This window comes from Pristiophorus japonicus, chromosome 21, assembly GCF_044704955.1.
Source record: "Pristiophorus japonicus isolate sPriJap1 chromosome 21, sPriJap1.hap1, whole genome shotgun sequence".
Taxonomy (NCBI): Eukaryota; Metazoa; Chordata; class Chondrichthyes; family Pristiophoridae; genus Pristiophorus; species Pristiophorus japonicus.
Window position 1 is genome coordinate 91,205,819 of NC_091997.1, and position 7,231 is coordinate 91,213,049.

Below are 7,231 nucleotides of genomic sequence, written 5' to 3' on the forward strand. Positions count from 1 at the left end.
TGCGGTACCCCACTAGTCACTGCCTGCCATTCTGAAAAGTACCCATTTACTCCTACTCTTTGCTTCTTGTCTGACAACCAGTTCTCAATCCATGTCAGCACACTACCCCCAATCCCATGTGCTTTAACTTTGCACATTAATCTCTTGTGTGGGACCTTGTCGAAAGCATTCTGAAAGTCCAAATATACCACATCAACTGGTTCTCCTTTGTCCACTTTACTGGAAACATCCTCAAACAATTCCAGAAGGTTTGTCAAGCATGATTTCCCTTTCACAAATCCATGCTGACTTGGACCTATCATGTCACCATTTTCCAAATGCACTGCTATGACATCCTTAATAATTGATTCCATCATTTTACCCACTACTGAGGTCAGGCTGACTGGTCTATAATTCCCTGTTTTCTCTCTTCCCTCCTTTTTTAAAAAGTGGGGTTACATTGGCTACCCTCCACTCGATAGGAACTGATCTAGAGTCAATGGAATGTTGGAAAATGACTGTCAATGCATCCACTATTTCCAAGGCCACCTCCTTAAGTACTCTGGGATGCAGTCCATCAGGCCCTGGGGATTTATCGGCCTTCAATCCCATCAATTTCCCCAACACAATTTCCCGACTAATAAAGATTTCCCTCAGTTCCTCCTCCTTACTAGACCCTCTGACCCCTTTTATATCTGGAAGGTTGTTGGTGTCCTCCTTAGTGAATACCGAACCAAAGTACTTGTTCAATTGGTCTGCCATTTCTTTGTTCCCAGTTATGACTTCCCCTGATTCTGACTGCAGGGGACTTACGTTTGTCTTTACTAACCTTTTTCTCTTTACATACCTATAGAAACTTTTGCAATCCGCCTTAATGTTCCCTGCAAGCTTCTTCTTGTACTCCATTTTCCCTGCCCTAATCAAACCCTTTGTCCTCCTCTGCTGAGTTCTAAATTTCTCCCAGTCCCCGGGTTCGCTGCTATTTCTGGCCAATTTGTATGCCACTTCCTTGGCTTTAATACTATCCCTGGTTTCCCTTGATAGCCACGGTTGAGCCACCTTCCCTTTTTTATTTTTACGCCAGACAGGAATGTACAATTGTTGTAGTTCATCCATGCGGTCTCTAAATGTCTGCCATTGCCCATCCACAGTCAACCCCTTAAGTATCATTCGCCAATCTAGCCTAGCCAATTCACGCCTCATACCTTCAAAGTTACCCTTCTTTAAGTTCTGGACCATGGTCTCTGAATTAACTGTTTCATTCTCCATCCTAATGCAGAATTCCACCATATTATGGTCACTCTTCCCCAAGGGGCCTCGCACAATGAGATTGCTAATTTATCCTCTCTCATTACACAACACCCAGTCTAAGATGGCCTCCCCCCTAGTTGGTTCCTCGACATATTGGTCTAGAAAACCATCCCTTATGCACTCCAGGAAATCCTCCTCCATCGTTGGGAATTTTTAACTACGTCAGATCCGTCTGAGCATGTGCAACTTTTGGAATTTCCCAGCATGCAATCCGTGCATCAACAGGAGCTGAAGGCGGGAAGACTCTGTGTTGATTTGAGAGTTCCTTTGCTTTTTCCAAAGATGTTAAAAGAAATTGCAATGGATGCCCCAGTGAGTATAGCTCACAGATTTGTAGAGCTGTCGAGTTGGGAGTGGCTTAGCCAGTCACGTGATGTTCACAAGACTCAATAAAACCCCAGCCAGTTGGGATCGGGGGATCCACGATGAGGCAGGTGGTTGTGAGCCGGATGGATGAACCGGTGGTGTGATTGTTAAACCTTTACTAACAAACCAACTAGTTCTTAATCACAATGTGTTGCTATGAATTCTTAAGCAAAGAACCCATGAAGCAAATACATTAATTGGGCACTGAATTCTCAAAAGCTTAATTTCAAGCAAGTGATAACTTTTATTAAGGCGTTAAATGGTTAAATTATGAGGACAGACTAGGTTTATATTCCTTTGGGGAGTACGATAACATAGTGGTTATGTTACTGGGCTAGTCATTCAGTGGTGAGGCATGAGTTCAAATCCCAACACATCAGCTAGTGGAATTAAATTCAGTTAATTAAATAAATCTGGAATTTAAAAAAAAGCTAGTATCAGTAACGGGGACCATGAAACTATCGGATTGTTGTAAAAACCCGTCTGGTTCACTAAAGGCCTTTAGGGAAGGAAATCTGCCGCCCTTACCCGGTCTGGGCCTATGTGTGACTCCAGACCCACAGCAATCTGGTTGACTCTTAACTGCCCTCTGAAATGGCCCAGGGAGTCACTCAGTCGCACCAAACCACGGCGACAAAGTCAGCACCTTGGGAGTACCTTCACCACACGGACTGCAGCTCACCACCACCTTCTCACGGGGCAATTAGGGATGGGCAATAAATGCCGGCCCTGCCAGGGATGCCCACATCCCATGAACGAATAAATAAAAACTAAGTATAGAGGATAAAGGGGTGATCAAATTGAGGTGTTTAAGATGATTGAAGGATTAGATCGGGTGGATCAAGAGAACCTGTTTCCACTGATGAGGCAACACAGAACAAATGAGAGCCAGGCCGTTCTGGGGTGATGTCAGGGAGCACTTCTTCACACAAAGGGCAGTGGGAATCTGGAACTCTCTCCCCCAAAAAGCTGTTGAGGGCCAATTGAAAATTACAAAACTGGGATTTTTGTTTGGCAAGGGTCAATCAGTCATAGGCAGTCCCTTGGAATCAAGGAAGACTTGCTTCCACTCTAAAAGTGAGTTCTCAGGTGACTGTACAGTCCAATATGGGAATTACAGTCTCTGTCACAGGTGGGACAGACAGTGGTTGAGGGAAAGGGTGGGTGGGACTGGTTTGCCGCACGCTCCTTCCGCTGCCTGCGTTTGTTTTCTGCATGTTCTTGGCGACCTCCCAGATGCTCTTCATCCACTTAGGGCGGTCTTTGGCCAGGGACTCTCAGGTGTTGGTGGGGATGTTGTATTTTATCAAGGAGGCTCCATAGGCAAGGGTATTAGGGTTATGGAACCAAGGCGGGTAGATGGAGTTAAAATATAGATCAACAGTGACATAAATAAATAATGGAACAGGCTAGAGGGGCTGAATGGCCTCCTCTTGTTCCTATCTTACTAGTAACAGATTCTGCTTTCTGTTAAATATTGAAGAACTCCACAAGACCGAGTACTGTGAGCTAAAACTAATGTGACCTTAGTCTCTTTAACACAACTCCAGAGTGCCAGCAGCATGGCAGACAACCTTTTATACTCCCTTGCCCCTTGGGCCTCCAACAATTGCACCCTCTGGTGGCAAGTCTTACACAGTTACAATGTTTACATACATAACACTTTCTATGAAATACTCAGACACCACCTGTGATTAGCAGCATTTATAACTAGCACCATCTGTGACTCTCAGTTAGTAAAGACCACAAAGATTTTGCTTATCAAGAAGAAGCAGAAAAATATAGACCAGTTAGCCTAACATCTGTAGTTGGGAAAATGTTAGAGTCCATTATTAAAGAAGCAGTAGCAGGACATTTGGAAAAGCAAAATTCGGTCAGACAGAGTCAGCATGGATTTATGAAGGGGAAGTCATGTTTGACAAATTTGCTGGAGTTCTTCGAGGATGTAACGAACAGGGTGGGTAAAGGGGAACCAGTGGATGTGGTGTATTTGGACTTCCAGAAGGCATTTGACAAGATGCCACATAAAAGGTTACTGCACAAGATAAAAATTCACATGGTTGGGGGTAATATATTAGCATGGAGAGAGGATTGGCTAACTAACTAACATTGGAATTCAGAAGAATGAGAGGTTCGGGATAAATGGTTCATTATCGGGTTGGCAATCAGTAACTAGTGGGGTGCCGCAGGGATCAGTGCTGGGACCCCAACTATTTATAATCTATATTAATGACTTGGAAGAAGGGACCGAGTGGAACGTAGCCAAGTTTGCTGACAATACAAAGATGGTTGATTCCGGAGATGAGAGGAATGACTTAGGAGGAAAGGTTGAGTAGGTTGGGCCTCTACTCATTGGAATTCAGAAGAATGAGAGGTGATCTTATCAAAACGTGTAAGATTATGAGGGGGCTTGACAAAGTGGATGCAGAGAGGATGTTTCCACTGATGGGGGAGATTGGAACTAGGGGGCATAATCTTAGAATAAGGGGCCACCCATTTAAAACTGAGATGAGGAGAAATTTCTTCTCCCAGAGGGTTGTGGATCTGTGGAATTCACTGCCTCAGAGAGCTGTGGAAGCTGGGACATTGAATAAATTTAAGACAGAAATAGACAGTTTCTTAACCATGATGTCACAGCCAAGAGGGTAAGTGATTGGCTGGTGATTGGTAAGTAGTTTTTTCTTTTTTCTCTTCTATATCAGTGAGTAACTTTTAACACTGTTGTTGCCAATTTAAGTTAATCTAAGGGCTAAGTCATGGCAGGAAAGCTCGGACGCATGTTATGCTCCTCCTGTACTATGTGGAAAATCAGGGATGCCTCCGGTATCCCTGAAGACTACGTGTGCGGGAAGTGTATCCGCCTCCAGCTCCTGACAGATCGCGTTGCGGAATTGGAGCTGAAGGTGGATTCACTCTGGAGCATCCACGATGCTGACAATGACGTGAATAGCACGTGTAGTGAGTTGGTCTTACCGCAAGTAAAGGGTCCACAGCCAGAGAGGGAATGGAAGACCAACAGGAAGAGCAGTGTAAGGAAGGTAGTGCAGGGGTCCCCTGCGGTCATCCCCCTGCAAAACAGATACACTACTTTGGGTACTGTTGAGGGGGATGACTCATCAGGGGAGAGCAGCAGCAGCCAAGTTCATGGCACCGTGGCTGGCTCTGTTATACAGGAGGGCAGGAAAAAGAGTGGGAGAGCGATAGTGATAGGGGATTCAATTGTAAGGGGAATAGATAGGCGATTCTGCGGCCGCAACCAAGACTCCAGGATGGTATGTTGCCTCCCTGGTGCAAGGGTCATGGATGTCTCAGAGCAGGTGCAGGACATTCTAAAAAGGGAGGGTGAACAGCCAGTTGTCGTGGTGCACATTGGTACCAATGATATAGGTAAAAAATGGGATGAGGTCGTACGAGACGAATTTAGGGAGCTAGGAGTTAAATTAAAACGTAGGAACTCAAAAGTAGTAATCTCAGGATTGCTACCAGTGCCACGTGCTAGTCAGAGTAGGAATCGCAGGATAGCTCAGATGAATATGTGGCTTGAGCAGTGGTGCAGCAGGGAGGGATTCAAATTCCTGGGGCATTGGAACCGGTTCTGGGGGAGGTGGGACCAGCACAAACCGGACGGTCTGCACCTGGGCAGGACTGGAACCAATGTCCTAGGAGGAGTGTTTGCTAGTGCTGTTGGGGAGGAGTTAAACTAATGTGGCAGAGGGATGGGAACCAATGGAGGGAGACAGAGGGAAACAAATTGGAGGCAGAAGCAAAAGACAGAAAGGAGATGAGTAAAAGTGGAGGGCAGAGAAACCCAAGGCAAAAAACAAAAAGGGCCACTTTGCAGCAAAATTCTAAAGGGTCTAAGTGTGTTAAAAAGGCAAGCCTGAAGGCTCTGTGCCTCAATGCAAGGAGTATTCGGAATAAGGTGGACGAATTAACTGTGCAGATAGCAGTTAACGGATACGATGTAATTGGCATCACGGAGACATGGCTCCAGGGTGACCAAGGCTGGGAACTCAACATCCAAGGGTACTCAACATTTAGAAAGAATAGACAAAAAGGAAAAGGAGGCGGGGTGGCGTTGCTGGTTAAAGAGGAAATTAAGGCAATTGTAAGGAAAGACATTAGCTTGGATGATGTGGAATCGGTTTGGGTGGAGCTACGGAATACCAAGGGGCAGAAAACGCTAGTGGGAGTTGTGTACAGACCTCCAAACAATAGTAGTGATGTTGGGGAGGGCATCAAACAGGAAATTAGGGGTGCATGCAATAAAGGTGCAGCAGTTATCATGAGTGACTTCAATATGCATATAGACTGGGCTAACCAAACTGGAAACAATACGGTGGAGGAGGATTTCCTGGAGTGCATAAGGGATGGTTTTTTAGACCAATATGTCGAGGAACCAACTAGGGGGAGGCCATCTTACACTGGGTATTGTGTAATGAGAGAGGTTTAATTAGCAATCTCGTTGTGCGAGGCCCCTTGGGGAAGAGTGACCATAATATGGTGGAATTCTACATTAGGATGGAGAATGAAACAGTTAATTCAGAGACCATGGTCCAGAACTTAAAGAAGGGTAACTTTGAAGGTATGAGGCATGAATTGGCTAGGATAGATTGGTGAATGATGTTTAAGGGGTTGACTGTGGATGGGCAATGGCAGACATTTAGAGACCGCATGGATGAACTACAACAATTGTACATCTCTGTCTGGCGTAAAAATAAAAAAGGGAAGGTGGCTCAACCGTGGCTATCAAGGGAAATCAGGGATAGTAATAAAGCCAAGGAAGTGGCATACAAATTGGCCAGAAATAGCAGCGAACCTGGGGACTGGGAGAAATTTAGAACTTAGAAATTTAGAAATTTAGAAGGGTTTGATTAGGGCAGGGAAAATAGAGTACGAGAGGAAGCTTGCAGGGAACATTAAAATGGACTGCAAAAGTTTCTATAGATATGTAAAGAGAAAAAGGTTAGCAAAGACAAATGTAGGTCCCCTGCAGTCAGAATCAGGGAAAGTCATAACTGGGAACAAAGAAATGGCAAACCAATTGAACAAGTACTTTGGTTCAGTATTCACTAAGGAGGACACAAACAACCTTCCCGATATAAAAGGGGTCAGAGGGTCTAGTAAGGAGGAGGAACAGAAGGAAATCCTTATTGGTCGGGAAATTGTGTTGGGGAAATTGATGGGACTGAAGGCCAATAAATCGCCAGGGCCTGATGGTCTGCATCCCAGAGTACTTAAGGAGGTGCCCTTGGAAAAGACGGATGCATTGACAGTCATTGGCCAACATTCCATAGACTTTGGATCAGTTTCTATGGAGTGGAGGGTAGCCAATGTAACCCCACTTTTTAAAAAAGGAGGGAGAGAGAAAACAGGGAATTATAGACCGGTCAGCCTGAAATCGGTAGTGGGTAAAATGATGGAATCAATTATTAAGGATGTCATAGCAGCGCATTTGGAAAGAGGTGACATGATAGGTCCAAGTGAGCATAGATTTGTGAAAGGGAAATCATGCTTGACAAATCTTCTGGAATTTTTTGAGGATGTTTCCAGTAGAGTGGACAAGGGAGAACCC